At 32.4% G+C, this 14,103-nt stretch overlaps 1 long non-coding RNA gene across 3 annotated transcripts in view; it reads left to right on the forward strand.

Annotated features, from left to right (window-relative positions):
• LOC144307991 (uncharacterized) overlaps positions 1 to 14,103 on the forward strand; it is a 67,319-nt gene that overhangs the window by 13,980 nt on the left and 39,236 nt on the right. The window contains exon 4 of one of the 3 annotated variants that reach the window (XR_013374645.1): positions 13,251 to 13,525. The exons of the other annotated variants lie outside the window; for them this stretch is intronic. This is a non-coding gene — a long non-coding RNA (uncharacterized LOC144307991). Of the gene's footprint in view, positions 1 to 13,250; positions 13,526 to 14,103 lie in introns of those variants that run through there. 3 annotated transcript variants of the gene reach the window in all.

The raw sequence follows: 14,103 nt of genomic DNA on the forward strand, positions 1-14,103 counted from the left end.
ACACCAGAGATATTTCCTGAAGGACCAGGCACTGGATACTACATAGCCTCTTCTTCATAAAGCCATTACTCTCAGGAGCAGGAAACTTAGCTGGCTTTTCTAACACAGAAGAAGGTAGAAACTTAGACAAAATGCCATGATGGAAGAATTCATCCCAAATGAGACAACAATATAATGCCATGGCCAGAGATCTAAATGAAACAGATGTAAGTAACCTGATGGGGAATTTATTTATTTATTTATTTATTTTTTTAATTGGAGTTCAATTTGCCAACATATAGCATAACACCCAGTGCTCATCCTGCCAAGTGCCCCTCTCAGTGCCCATCACCCAGTCACCCCAACCCTCCGCCCACCTACCCTTCCACTACCCCTTGTTCATTTCCCAGAGTTAGGTGTCTCATGTTTTGTCACCCTCACTGATATTTTCACTCGTTTTCTCTCCTTTCCCTTTATTCCCTTTCACTAATTTTTATATTCCCCAAATGAATGAGACCATATAATGTTTGTCCTTTTCCGATTGACTTATTTCACTCAGCATAATACTTTCCAGGTCCGTCCACGTTGAAGCAAATAGTGGGTATTTGTCATTTCTAATGGCTGATGTGGTATACATATACCACATCTTCTTTATCCATTCTGATGGGGAATTTAAAACAACAATCATAAGGATACTCATTGGGCTTCAGAAATGAATGGAAGACACAGGGAGATCTTACCACAGAGATAAAATAATTTTAAAAAGAATAAATTGGAAATGAAGAATGAAAGAAATGATTTGGAAATAGGTTTGAGGCAATGAACAGCAGCCTGGATGAAGCAGAGGAAAGAATTAGTGATATAGAAGACAAAATAATGGAAAATAATAAAGCAGAAAAAAAAGAGAAAAGAAATATGGAACATGAGAATAGACTTAGGGAATCCAGTAACTCCATCAAATGTAATAATATTGAAATTATAGGAGTCCCAGAAGAAGAAGAGACAGAAAAGGGGCAAAAATATTATTTGAGGAAATAATAGCTAAAAATTTACCTAACATGAGGAAGGAAACAGACATCCAGATCCAGGAGGTACAGAGAAGCCTCATCAATACCAACAAAGGCAATCCAACATCAAGACATATTGTACTTAAATTTGCAGAATAGAGTGATAAAGAAAAAGTCTTAAAAGCAGAAAGACAAAAGAAGCCCTAAAATTACAATCGAAGACTCATAAGATTAGCTGGAGATTTCTCAACAGAAATTTGGCAAGACAGAATAAAGAAGCATGATATATTCAAAGTGCTGAATGGGAAAAATCTGCCACCAAGAATACTCGATCTAGCAAGGCTATTATTCAGAATATAAGGATAGATAGTTTCTCAGACAAACCTAAAGGAGTCTGTGACCACTAAACCCACCTTGAAAGAAATTTTAAAGAGTACTCTTTGAGTGCAAAGGAGTGACCAAAAGAGACAAAGACAAGAAAGTATCAGAGAAAATCTCCAGAAACAATGACAAAACAAGTAATAAAATGGTACTAAATACATATCTTTCAATATATACCTTAGATGTAAATGGACTAAATACTCTAATCAAAAGACATAGGTATCAAGGAGGAGTGATAAAAAAACCACCTATCTATATGCTGTCTTTAAGAAACTCATTTTAGATTTTAAAATACGTGCAGATTGAAGGTGAGGGGATGGAGAAACATCTGGCTAAGCCTTTAGCCAGACTTATCAAAAAGAAGAAAGGACACAAATAAATAAAATCACAAATAAGAGAGAAATAACAATCATCAACATAGAAATATGAACAAGTATAAAAGATTATGAAAAACCATATGGCAGCAAATTTGACATCTTGGAAGAAATAAATTCCTAGAAAAATATAAACTAATAAAACTGAAACAGAGAGAAATAGAAAACTGAAACAGAGTGATAACTAGCAAAGAAATTGAATTAGTAATAAACAATCACACAAAAAACAAAAGTCCAAGATCAGATGGTTTCGTAGGCAAATTCCACCAAATATTTGAAGAATCACTTTCCCTTCTTCTCAAACTATTCCAAAAAAATAAAAAAGGAAGGAAAATGTGCAAACTCATTCTATGTGGCCAGCATTACCCTGATCACAAACCAGATAAAGACTCCACTAAAAAATAGAACTAGAAGCCAATATAGCTCTGATACACATGGATGCAAAACTTCTCAATAAAATACTAGCAAACTGAACCTCACAATATATTAAAGGAATCATTCACCACATTCAAGTCAAATTTATTCCAGGATTACAAGCATGGTTCAATATTGGCAAATCAATAAACATGATACATGATACATGATACATTACATAATTACTACATTAATAAAAGAAAATATAGGAATCATATGATCATTTCAATAGACACAGAGAAAGCATTTAACAAAGTGCAGCATCCATTCATGATAAAACCCCTCAACAATATATGTTTAAAGGAAACATACCTCAACATAATAAAGGCCATATATGAAAAACCCAAGTTAATATCATTCTCAATGGGGAAAACTGAGGGCTTTTCCTCTAAGTTCAGGAAGGAGACAGGGATGTCCACTCTTACCACTGGTATTTAGTATCATAGTGGAAGTCCTAGAGATAGCAATCAGACAAGAAGGAATAAAAGGCATCTAAACAGGCAATGAAGAAGTAAATCTTTCACTATTTATAGACGACATGATAGTCTACCTAAAAAACCTGAAAGACTCCACAAAAAATCTTTTAGAAGTGATACATCAATTCAGTAAAGTTGCAGGACAGAAAACCAGTGTTACAGACATGTGCTGCATTTTTATACACCAATAAAGAGGCAGTAGAAAAAAGGAATTAAGGAATCAACCTCATTGACAATGGCACCAAAACTCAAAAGATACCTAAAAATAAACCTAACCAAGAGGTGAAAAACTTGCATTCTGAAGATTATGAAACACTTCATAATCTTGAAGTGGACACTGAAAATGGAAAAACATTCCATGCTCATGAATCAGGAGAACAAATGTTAAAATGCCTATATTATTCAAAGCAATCTACACATTTAGTGAATTCCTTCTCAAAAAACCACCAGGGCTTTCAGAAAGTTAGAACAAACAATCCTAAAATTCCTATGGAACTAAAAAGATCTCAAATAGCAAAGCAATCTTTCTTTTGTTTCTGTTTTTAAGTTTTTATTTATTCATGAGAGACATACAGAGAGAGAGGCAGAGACATAGGCAGAGGGAGAAGCAGGCTCCCTGCAGGGAGACCAATGCAGGACTTGATCCCAGGACCCCAGGATCATGACATGAGCCAAAGGCAGACGCTTAACCACTGAGACACCCAGGCACCCACAAAGCAATCTTGAAAAAGAAAGCAAAGCTGGAGGCCTCACAATTCCAAACTTCAAGTTATATTACAATGCTGTAGTGATCAAACAGTGTGGTACTGGCACAGAAATAGGCACATAGATCAATAGAACAGAATATAAAATTCAAAAATGAACCCACAGCTATATGACAAGTTAATTTTTGACAAAGCAAGAAAGAATATCCAATGGGGGAAAAAATAGTTTCTTCAACAAATGGTGTTGAGAAAACTGTACAGCAACATGCAAAAGGATGATGTTGGAAAAACTGGACAGTAACATGGAAAAGGATGAAACTGGATGACTTAAGGATACCATATACAAAAATAAACCCAAAATGGATTAATGACCTAAATGTGAGGCATGAAACCATTAAAATCCTAGAGAGCATAAGTAGTAGCTTCTTTAGCATCTACAGTAGCAACTTCTTACTAGATATGTCTCCTGAGGCAAGGGAAATAAAAGAAAAAATAATCTACCAGAACTTCATCAAAATAAAAAGTTTCTTCACAGCTAAGAAAACAAATCAACAAAACTAAAAGGCAACCTACAGAATGGAAGAAGATATTTGCAAATGACATATGTAATAAAGGGTTAGTATCCAGAGTATATAAACAACTTCTCCAACTCAACATCTAAAAAACAAAAAAATCCAATTAAAATCCTGGTGGAAGACATGAATAGACTTTTCTCCAAGAAGACATTCACATGAAAAGATGCCTATCACTCACCATCAAGGCAATAGAAATCAAAACTACAATGAGCTAACATTTCACAGCAGTCAGGATGGCTAAAACCAACACAAGAAACTATAGGTGTTAGCAAAGATGTTGAGAAAAGGGAATCCTCCTGCACTGTTGGTGGGAATACAAACTGGTGCAGCCACTCTGAAAAACAGTATGGGGTTTTCTCAGAAGGTTAAAAATAGAGCTATTCTACTATCCAGCAATTGTACCACTATGTATTTATATATAGGATGAAAAAATATGAATTCAAAGGGATACATGCACCCCAATATTTATAGCAGCATTTTCTACAATTGCCAAAATATGGCAAAAGCCCAACTGTTCACTGACTGATGAATTAATAATTGGTACAAGTATATACAACAGAATATTACTCAACCATAAAAAAGAATGAAATATTGTCCTTTGTAATGATGTGGATGGGGCTAGAGAGTGTTATGCTAAGTGAAATAGTCAAAGAAAGACAAATACCATATTATTTCACACATATGTACAGTTTAAGAAACAAAATAAATAAGCATAAAGGGGGAAAAAAGGTGAGAGGCAAACAAATAAACAGATTCTTACATAGAGAGAACAAATTGATGGTTACCAGAGGGGAGGTGGGTGGAAGTAGGGGTAAAAAAGGTAATGAGAATTAAGGAGGGAACTTGATGTGATGAGTACTAGATGTTGTGTGGAAGTATTGAATCACTACATTGTACACGTGAAACTAATAAAACATTGTATTTTAACTGAATAATATTTTAACAAATATTAACTGGAATTTAAATAAATATTTTAAAGAGATGATGATAGATGTAGACAGATTATACATAGATAATAGGTGGATAGAACAAAAAAAATAGATCCATGTAGCAAAAAAAGTAACCCACAAATACAAAGACCCATCCAAATTTGCCCAACTGATATTTGAGAAAGTAAAATAAAAGAAAATCAAAGGAGAAAGGATATCATTTTCAACAATTAATGCATGAGAAAGGAGACATCTGTTGGCAAAAATAAATAAATAAAAATACACACAACAGCAACAGCCCCAGCAAAACTTCGAATTAAAGCAAAAAAAAAAAAAAAAAAAAACAACCAAAATTTTAAAAAGCACTGTCTATCTAAATGTCATACCTCATGCAAAAATTAACTTGAAATTGATTATGGACTTGACACAGAATATTATACATAGAAGGAAAAAAATTGATAAATTGGACCTCATCAAAGATTTTAAAAACTATTTTGGAGATGTCTGGATGAGTCAGTCAGTTAAGCACTTGCCTTCCACTCAGGTTCTGATCCCAGAGTCCTGGGATTGAGCCTGGAGTTAGAGTCCCCACTCAGTGGGAACCTTTCTTCTCCATCTCCTTCGATCCTTCGTCCCACTTCTGCTCTCTCTTTCTCCTTCTCTCTCTCTCAAATAAATAAGTAAAATCTTTAAAAAATATTCTGCAAAAGATCCCGTTAGGAGGATAAAAAGATAAGCTACAAAATGGGAACAAGTGTTCAAAAACCATATATCCAACAATGGAGTAGTATTTTGAAAAGACCTTTGAAAACTCAATGGTAAAACATCAAATCAAAAATAGACAAAAGGCATAAGCAGATATTTCCCAAAGACATCATACAGATGACAAGCACATGATAACATATTCAACTTCATTAGCCATTAGAGAAAGGCAAAATAATAACATAACTAATTATCATTATAGGCCTATCAGAATGGCTAAAATAAAAGAAAAAGAATGACAACAACAAATTCTGGAAGGATGTAGTAAAATAAGACAACTCACACATTGTTGGTGGGAATATAAAATGGTATAGCCATTCTGGAAAAAAGTTTTGGCTGTTTCTTATAAAATTAAACATGAAACTACTGTAGACCCAACATTGCACTCTTAAGAAATTTGCCCAGAGAGGGGTGCCTGTGTGGCTCAGTTGGTTGAGTGTCTGACTCTTGGTTTCCTCTCAAGTCATGCTATTGTGAATCGTGGGTTTGAGCCCAATGTCAGGCTCCAGTAGGGAGTCTGCTTGAAGATTCTTGCCCTCCGCTCCCCCCCCCTCACTTGTGCTTTCTCTCTCTCTCTCTCTAGGATAAATAAATAAATCTTTAAAAAGAAAAAGAAGGAAATTTACCCAGAGAAATGAAAGCATTTTCATATAAAAATATTTATGGGGATGGTCATAGTAGCTTTATTCATAATAACCTTAAAGTGGGAGCAGTCCAAATATGCCTCAATGTTGAATGATTAAACAAAACTGTAATACGGAAGTATTACATATATATATATATATATATACCAAGAAATACTCAACAATACTCAACAACGAAATGAATGAATTATTGATACATACAGCATATTGAATAAGTCTCTGGGGAATTATTCTGAGTGAAAAAAGCCAATCATAAAGGTCACATATTATATAACTTGATCTATAAAACATTTTGAAATGACAAAATCATAAAAATGGAGATGATTGCCAACCATTTGGGGTACAAGGTGGGGGCAACAGTAATACATGTGGCAAAGAAAGGGTGAGGGATCCTTGTGGTGATGTAACTTTTCTGTGCTAATATCAATAACCTAATTCCAATATTAAACTAAAGTTTAAAGATACTGTCATTGTGGAAACTTGGGAAAGGGACATAAGTTATCTCTGTTATTTCTTACAACTATATGTGAAGTTAAAACTATCTCAGAATAATATGTTTAATTTTAAAAAGTTCTCCCCACACCAGTAATGTGATTGTAATACCTGAAGTAGAAGAGAAGTGGAAGAATTCATGGCTTTTATTTACTGAAGTAGTTGCCTGGGCTAGAAAATTTTACCCTTTCTGATAACGTTCCCTTCTGGATACTGCTTTGCTGAACTAGCATGCAGCTAATTAAGTTTGCAAGCACAAATGTATCTCAAGTTCCTGAAGTTTTTATATTTCTTCCAGCTACATTATCAGAATTTTATGTTTTTTAAGTATTATTCTTAATGCATACATTTCTCTGTAGTTGTTACATAATGCAATTATTATTATTATTATTATTATTATTATTTTATTTAGCTCAAACCTTTTCTTTAGCAAATAAGAATTTGAATAACATAAACCATGATAAAAAAAACCATCAGGAACTTAAGAGCTAGCAATTATTTTGCATAAAAGAAAGATAACAGGCCAGAACGCTCATGTATTATTTGCTTTGTGCTGCTGCAAGCAAACCTAGTTTGTAGAACTTCCACCTGCTGTAATATTGTTATGTTATAGCTATACTTTTTCTGTGTGTATTTTATTATTTTGTGTAATTATCACCAAATATCCTGTATCCTATTTCTTTGCTCTTTCTTGCATGCAGAACATGTTTTCTGCAATCTGTTCTCTTTTCCCTGAGTGTCTCTCTTAAAGAAATCAGTTTGTGTTGACACTGCAGAGACAGTAGGAGAGTCCTGCTGGGTGCCCTCACCATAACCTGATTTCCTTCCTATTTGTTCCATGGGAAATGGTGACCTGCAGTGTTTAAACACACTTTTAGACTGTTGATTCAGAACTAAACAACTTAAAAAGCATAGAGAAATATGATTTTCAGGATCATTTGGAACATTAGAGCTTTTGCTCAAAGCATTTTTGAATAGCAGAAGTGGTGATTTTTTTAGTGACAGCAAAGTTTGGGATGCAAAAATTCAATTTTGTTATCATAGTCATGGTATACTATGTATGACTCCTAGGTGACACAAACCATCATGTTGGCATGTGTAATTATTTTAAATGATCTTATTCACATAATATGCTCCTCACAGTTCCTTAAAACAGTATATTTTATTTCTGAAGGCATTTCAAAAATTTTTTAAAGATTTATTTATTTATTTGAGAGAGAGGGAGAGAGAGACACACAGAGAGATAACTAGTGGGGGGGGGAGATGCAAAAGGAGAGGGAAAGAGAATCTCAAGCAGACTCCATGCTGAGCACAGGGCCTTATGCAGAACTTGATCTCAAGACCCTGAAATCACCACCCTGAGACAAAATCAGGAGTCAGATGCTTAACCAACTGTGCCACCCAGGTGCCCCTAAAAGAATTTCTAATTAATTCTACAGACACATAATTCAGTAGCCTTTGAAGAGCTCTTGAGATTGTTATTAAGTTAGTAATCATTTGAAGATGTGGTTATGGTTCAAGCCAAAAGTTCCCATTATCAGATAGCTCTTTGATGACTTCTATGAAAAGAGATGTCAGGGTCTTTGGTCATGTTCCTGAAGTAGAGGTAATCACCACAGAAAAATCACTAAAGGGTAATTTGTCCCAGTTACTGTCAAGCTCAAATGAAAGTCCAAGAAATGAATGAATCATAAACACAATAAAATCCAGCAGTGAGGTGAACTCACATGGCTGTTCCGCATGTCAAAAGTAACATGCATTGCCAGAGGCTGTCAATGTAGCAATTCCCAGCATTACCGAAGCAAATCATTAAGAAAAAAAAATCTTTGATCAAGAAATGTAAGCCACAGATTTCTAGGTCATGTAATCAACACAAAGATCTTAGAGTTCTAGTTATTGAAAGATTAGAAAAGATTATATGATTTGCCCATGACATAAGCTAGTAAATCAAAATAGTCTGTGGTGGTAATTTTTTCTTGGGATTGTGATTATGGACTGAATATTTATTCTTCCAGAAGTTTCAGGAGTTTTAAAATCACAAAATCTGATAGTAGAATTCCATTAACCTTTTTTTAATGTACTACTTGATCTTAATTACTTTGGTTTTATAGTAAATTTCAATTATTGGTAGGGTAGGACCCTTACCTTATATATTTTTTTTATAAAAACTTTTGGTATTATTGGCCCTCTATGCTTCCGTGAACAGTAGAATCATTTTGTTAATGTCCACAAACTGTATCCTTGGCATTTTATTGTTGTAATTGCATTAAATTTATAGATAAATTGGGATAGAATTGATATTTTTATAATATTGTCTTTCTATTAATGAACATGGTATATCTGTACATTTACATTAGAGCTTTTTAAAGTTTGATGATTTTCTACAAAACTGACTTATATTTCTTACATTGTTTCTAAATGCCTACATATTTTTGTTATTAATAAATATGGTAACTTTAAATGTTGGAACAGTTGCTGGTGTAAATAAATAAACTAAGCATTGGCATATTAATCTTAAATGCCAAGAACATGCCTTTATAAATTATAATAATTCTTTGTGGATTACACTGGGCCTGTATATATGCACAATCATATCATCTTTCAATATGAATTTATTTTTCATTTCTATTCTTAATCGTTTTCTCTTTCTGTTTTGTTTTTTTTATTGGTCACAACATCAGTTTTAAAACGGAATAAAAGAACTTACAGGGGACATCTGGGTGGCTCAGTGGTTGAGTGTCTGCCTTCAGCTCAGGGCTTGATCCTGGAGTTCCAGGATCTAGTCCAGCATCAGACTCCTGGCAAGGAGACTGCTTCTTCCCTCTGCCTATGTCTCTGCCTGTCTCTGTGTCTCTCATGAATAAATAAAATTTTTCTTTTTAAAAAGAACTGACAGAAAATATTATTTTCTTTTTCCAGATTTAAATTAAATGCTTTCAATATATAACAATAAGTGCAACGTTTGTTTAGATTTTGAGTAAGTGTATTTAATTAGTTTGAGGAATTTTTTTTTGCTATTCCTAGTTTGCTTGAGTTTTTATCATGAAATAATGTTGGAGTTTTCTTTTAATTTTTTTGTACATATATTAAGTCAAATGTTTGTCTCATATATGTTAATGTGGAAAATTACACTAATTTTTTTCTAAAATTGAATAAAATATGTTATTCATATCCATTTATATATTGGATTTAGTTTGTTAATGTTTTATTTATTATTCTTTTATGATTATGTTTTTTAATACTTTTGGTGTCCAGGTTATACTTGTGACATAAAAACTGAATACTCCTTTCTTTGTACCTTAATTATAAGGGCATATAAAAATTTAATTTTATGGTTTTTGAATATTTGCTGTAAATTTTTTCTATGTAATGATCTGGGCCTAGTATTTTGTTGTTTGTTAGATAATTTTTAACTACATATTAATTTATTAATAAAGAAATGTTTACTTTTTGCAATTTATATTGTTCAAGAAATTTTTTCACTGATTAATTTTTCAAATATACTGATATAAACTTGCTCAAAATTTTGATTAATCTTTTCAGATGATTTGATTGTATTTTTCTTTTTCTAAACACAATTTTTGACAATGTTGAACCTCTCCAATATGTTCATACATCAATTCTGTTTTAGTTGCATCAAGATAAGTTCATATGATTTTCATTTGCTGTGCATCCTTTTTGTGTGTGTGTGCATGTACCACTTTGAATATGTATTTTTCCATCCTTTGGGTAAATTGCTGTGCATTCTGAGTAGTTTAATATTTATTTGTGATTCATTCATATATATATCATTTTTAAAGTTCTTCAAATATTCCTTTTTAAAATCTAAGGCTAAAAAAATAAAATAAAATCTAAAGCTTTTCATTATCTTTTTGTTATTGATTTCTTAATTATATTTTTATTGGAGAATGTGTTCTTTACGATACCTATTCTTTGAACTTTTTTGAGAAACTTATAGGCTAGGATATAATTGATTTTTGGATGTGCTTTTTCAAAAATATGTATTTTATATTTGATGAAATATCTTGTAATTTCTTTAAGTGTCTATTTCTACTCTTTTAGTTGTTTAGCATATGTGATACCCTGCTATGTGATATGTGCTGGAGGACTAGCTTGTGGAAACACAACCTAAATGTCCCTGTTAACTACAATCTTGAAAATGTAGCGATCCCATCTTCACCTCTATATTCCCATCAAGCAGGGTGTGTAGAAGACGGTGTTGTTTAGCATTCAAGGTTGGGGACCAGGACTAAGGTGGCCAACCCTGAGCGTATCCCTTCTAAGGAAATGTCTCTGAATGATAGGCCTTGATTTCCTTGGAACATTGGCCAAGCAAGGAGCAGAAGGGCTAGAGATACTTGCTAGGCTAGGTTGCTGCATGATAAAAGCTTGAGGCATGTAGATCATAGCAGCAGATACTTTGTGTAGTTGGCTGCTCTCGACTCCCTGTAAGATAGTTTACCCAATAAATCTATCTCTCCACCGCTGTCTCAGGTCATTTCTTCAGCTTCACCAGACCATCACCCGGTGTGATGCCTTAGAGTCTTAGAGTCTGCCGGGGTGTCAAGACACACCATATTTTTTTAAAACAAATTTTAAAAATAATATATATTTTTACTTTAAAGTGCTTTATTTCCAATCATCTCTAAAAACTTCTATGATATTTTTGTTCTTTGTTTTAATTTTATCTTATTTTTTAATTCCAGAAATTAGAAACCATTGCTATTGTCCTATCTTTTGAATTATCAAACCAATCTTAAACTTTTAAGACAAATATATTCATATAATCAATTTAAAGTATTGTTTGATTTAATTTGTCAATAAATCATTAAATGATTTGCATCTAAGTTCATGAGACATATGTATTTATGCTTTTATTATAATGGCTTCTTCAAGATAAAAAGAAATAGCATTATAAAATAAAATATGCTGAGAAGTTTTCTCATCTCCTATATTTTTTTGAGTGGATTTCTGGAAGATCTGTGTTATTTCATTCTTAAATGTTTGATGTGTGGGCCTGGAGGTTTCTTGGTAAAGAGATTTGTGATGACAGATTCAATCATTAACTAGATATAGGACTATTCATATTTTCAGTTTTTTTCTTCTGTTACTTTTAATAGTTTCAAGGAATGTGTATGTTTTAATAAGTTTGTCTAATATGGTAGCATAAATTGTTTATAATATTTTACCTTTTAAAAAAGGGTATAGAATCTGCAATGATAAGCCCTATTTCACTCTATGCAGTGATAATTTGTATTCTCTTCCTTATAGAGATAGAGCTAAGAATTTGTAAAGTCAGTCAATTATTTCAAAGAACTATATTCTATTTTTTATTTCATTGTTTTTAAACCATATCTCTAATACTCTCTTTTTCTTATTTTGGAATTAAGTTTTCTACCTTTGTAAGATAGAACAGTAAATTATTGACTTAGACTGTTTTTCTTTATGTATATAACCCTTTTAAAGCTATACATATTTCCTTAAGGAATGCTTTGCTGCAACTCACAAGTTTTGATATGTTATTCTCATTAAGTCTGAAAATTTTCTTATTCCACTTAGGATTTTTTTCTCTAACTCACGAAATTTATTGAAATTTATCTAAATATCTTATTTTCATGATTTTTAATTTAATTGTGTTGTCATTAGAGAACATACCCTATATGATTTTAGTCCTTTTAAATTAGTTGAGGGTATTTTAAATGGCCTAACATGGTCTATATTAAGAAAGTATTGAGTTCACTTGAAAAGAAAATGATTGTGAAGGACTTAAGTGTCACATTCTGTAAATATTATTTAGGTCAAAGTGGTGAAAGATGATATTCAGGTCCTTTATAGCTTCACTTTTTGTCTATTTTATAAAAATAAAATGCAGTAAGAAAAGCAGAGAGAGAGAGAGAGAGAGAGAGAGAAGTTAAAATCTCTAATTATATTATAGTTTTGGCTATTTATCCATTCAGTTCTGTCAAGTTTTGCTATATTTATTGTGAGTTTCTGTTATGAGGCACATGAATACTTCTGAATTTCAATCTTTATGAAGGGTTATTTTATCATTATGAAAGTGTCCCTATTTTCTGTTTACATCAAAGTCTATTTTGTTTCTTATCAACATATCTTTTTTTAACATATCTTTGTTAAGCCTATTGATAGCATTATATCTCTTTTCTCATCTGTTTATGTTTAAACTGTTTTTTATGTGTATCTATTTTAGATATAGTATCCTCTACTTAGTAAACCCCATATATGCAGTCTTTGAATCCTCAGTTTTGTATATTTTTTCTGCTAATTCTCACACAACATGGTTTGTTTATTTAGAGATTTATTGATTTATTTACTGTGAACTTATATTTGGTCAAATGTAATCTGTAGGATATTTTGAGGCTAACGTTTAAATTGTTTTCCTGTATAGGAGATTTTGGTTCCTTGTGCCATTTCTTTTGGTAGTACAAACAGCACAGAAAAATGTAAACTCAAATCTCAGCTTTGATTTTTAAAAAGATCTTATTTATTTGACAGAGAAAGAGAGCACAAGCAGGGGGAACAGAAGGCAGAAGGAGAGGGAGCAGTATGTTCTCTGCTGAGCAGAAAGCTGGGATCCTGGGATCATGACCTGAGCCAAAGGCAGACACTTAACTGATTGAGACACCTAGACACCCTTCAGCTTTTATTTTTTAATTGTGGTAAAATATGCATAACATAAAATTTATAATTTTTAAGTGTACAATTTTGTAGCATTAAGTACATTTATATTGTTGTGCAACTATCATCACAATGTCATTAGAACTTTTTCATCATCCCCAACTGAAACTCTATGCCCATTAAAAAAAAATATTTCCCCATTTCCTCTTCCCCATAGCCTATATAGCAACTACTATACTTTTTGTCTATATGAATTTGACTATTGTAACTACTTCATGTAAGTGGAATTATACAATATTTGTACTTTTTTGTCTGACTTGTTTAACTTAGCATAATATCTTATTGTAGCATTTATCAGAATTTCATTCTTTTTAAGGTTGAATAATATTTCATTGTCTATATGGATACACAAACATGCATATTCATCTGTTGATGGATATTTGGATTCTTTCCACCTTTTAGCTATTATAATAAGGCTACTGTGACATGTGTGTGCAAATATTTAAGTTATTGCTTATAATTCTTTTGCATATAACTAGAATAGGAATTTCTGGATCGCATGGTAACTCTATGTTTAATTTTTCGATAAAGTGGTATATGCTTTCCACAGAAGCTCCACCATTTTACATTCTGAGAAGCAATGCACAATGGCTCCAACTGATCCATATTCTTATCAACACTTATTTTTTTAAGTAATAGCCATCTTACAGGGTGTAAAGTGGTATCTTAA

This window comes from Canis aureus, chromosome X (genome assembly GCF_053574225.1).
Source record: "Canis aureus isolate CA01 chromosome X, VMU_Caureus_v.1.0, whole genome shotgun sequence".
Taxonomy (NCBI): domain Eukaryota; kingdom Metazoa; phylum Chordata; class Mammalia; order Carnivora; family Canidae; genus Canis; species Canis aureus.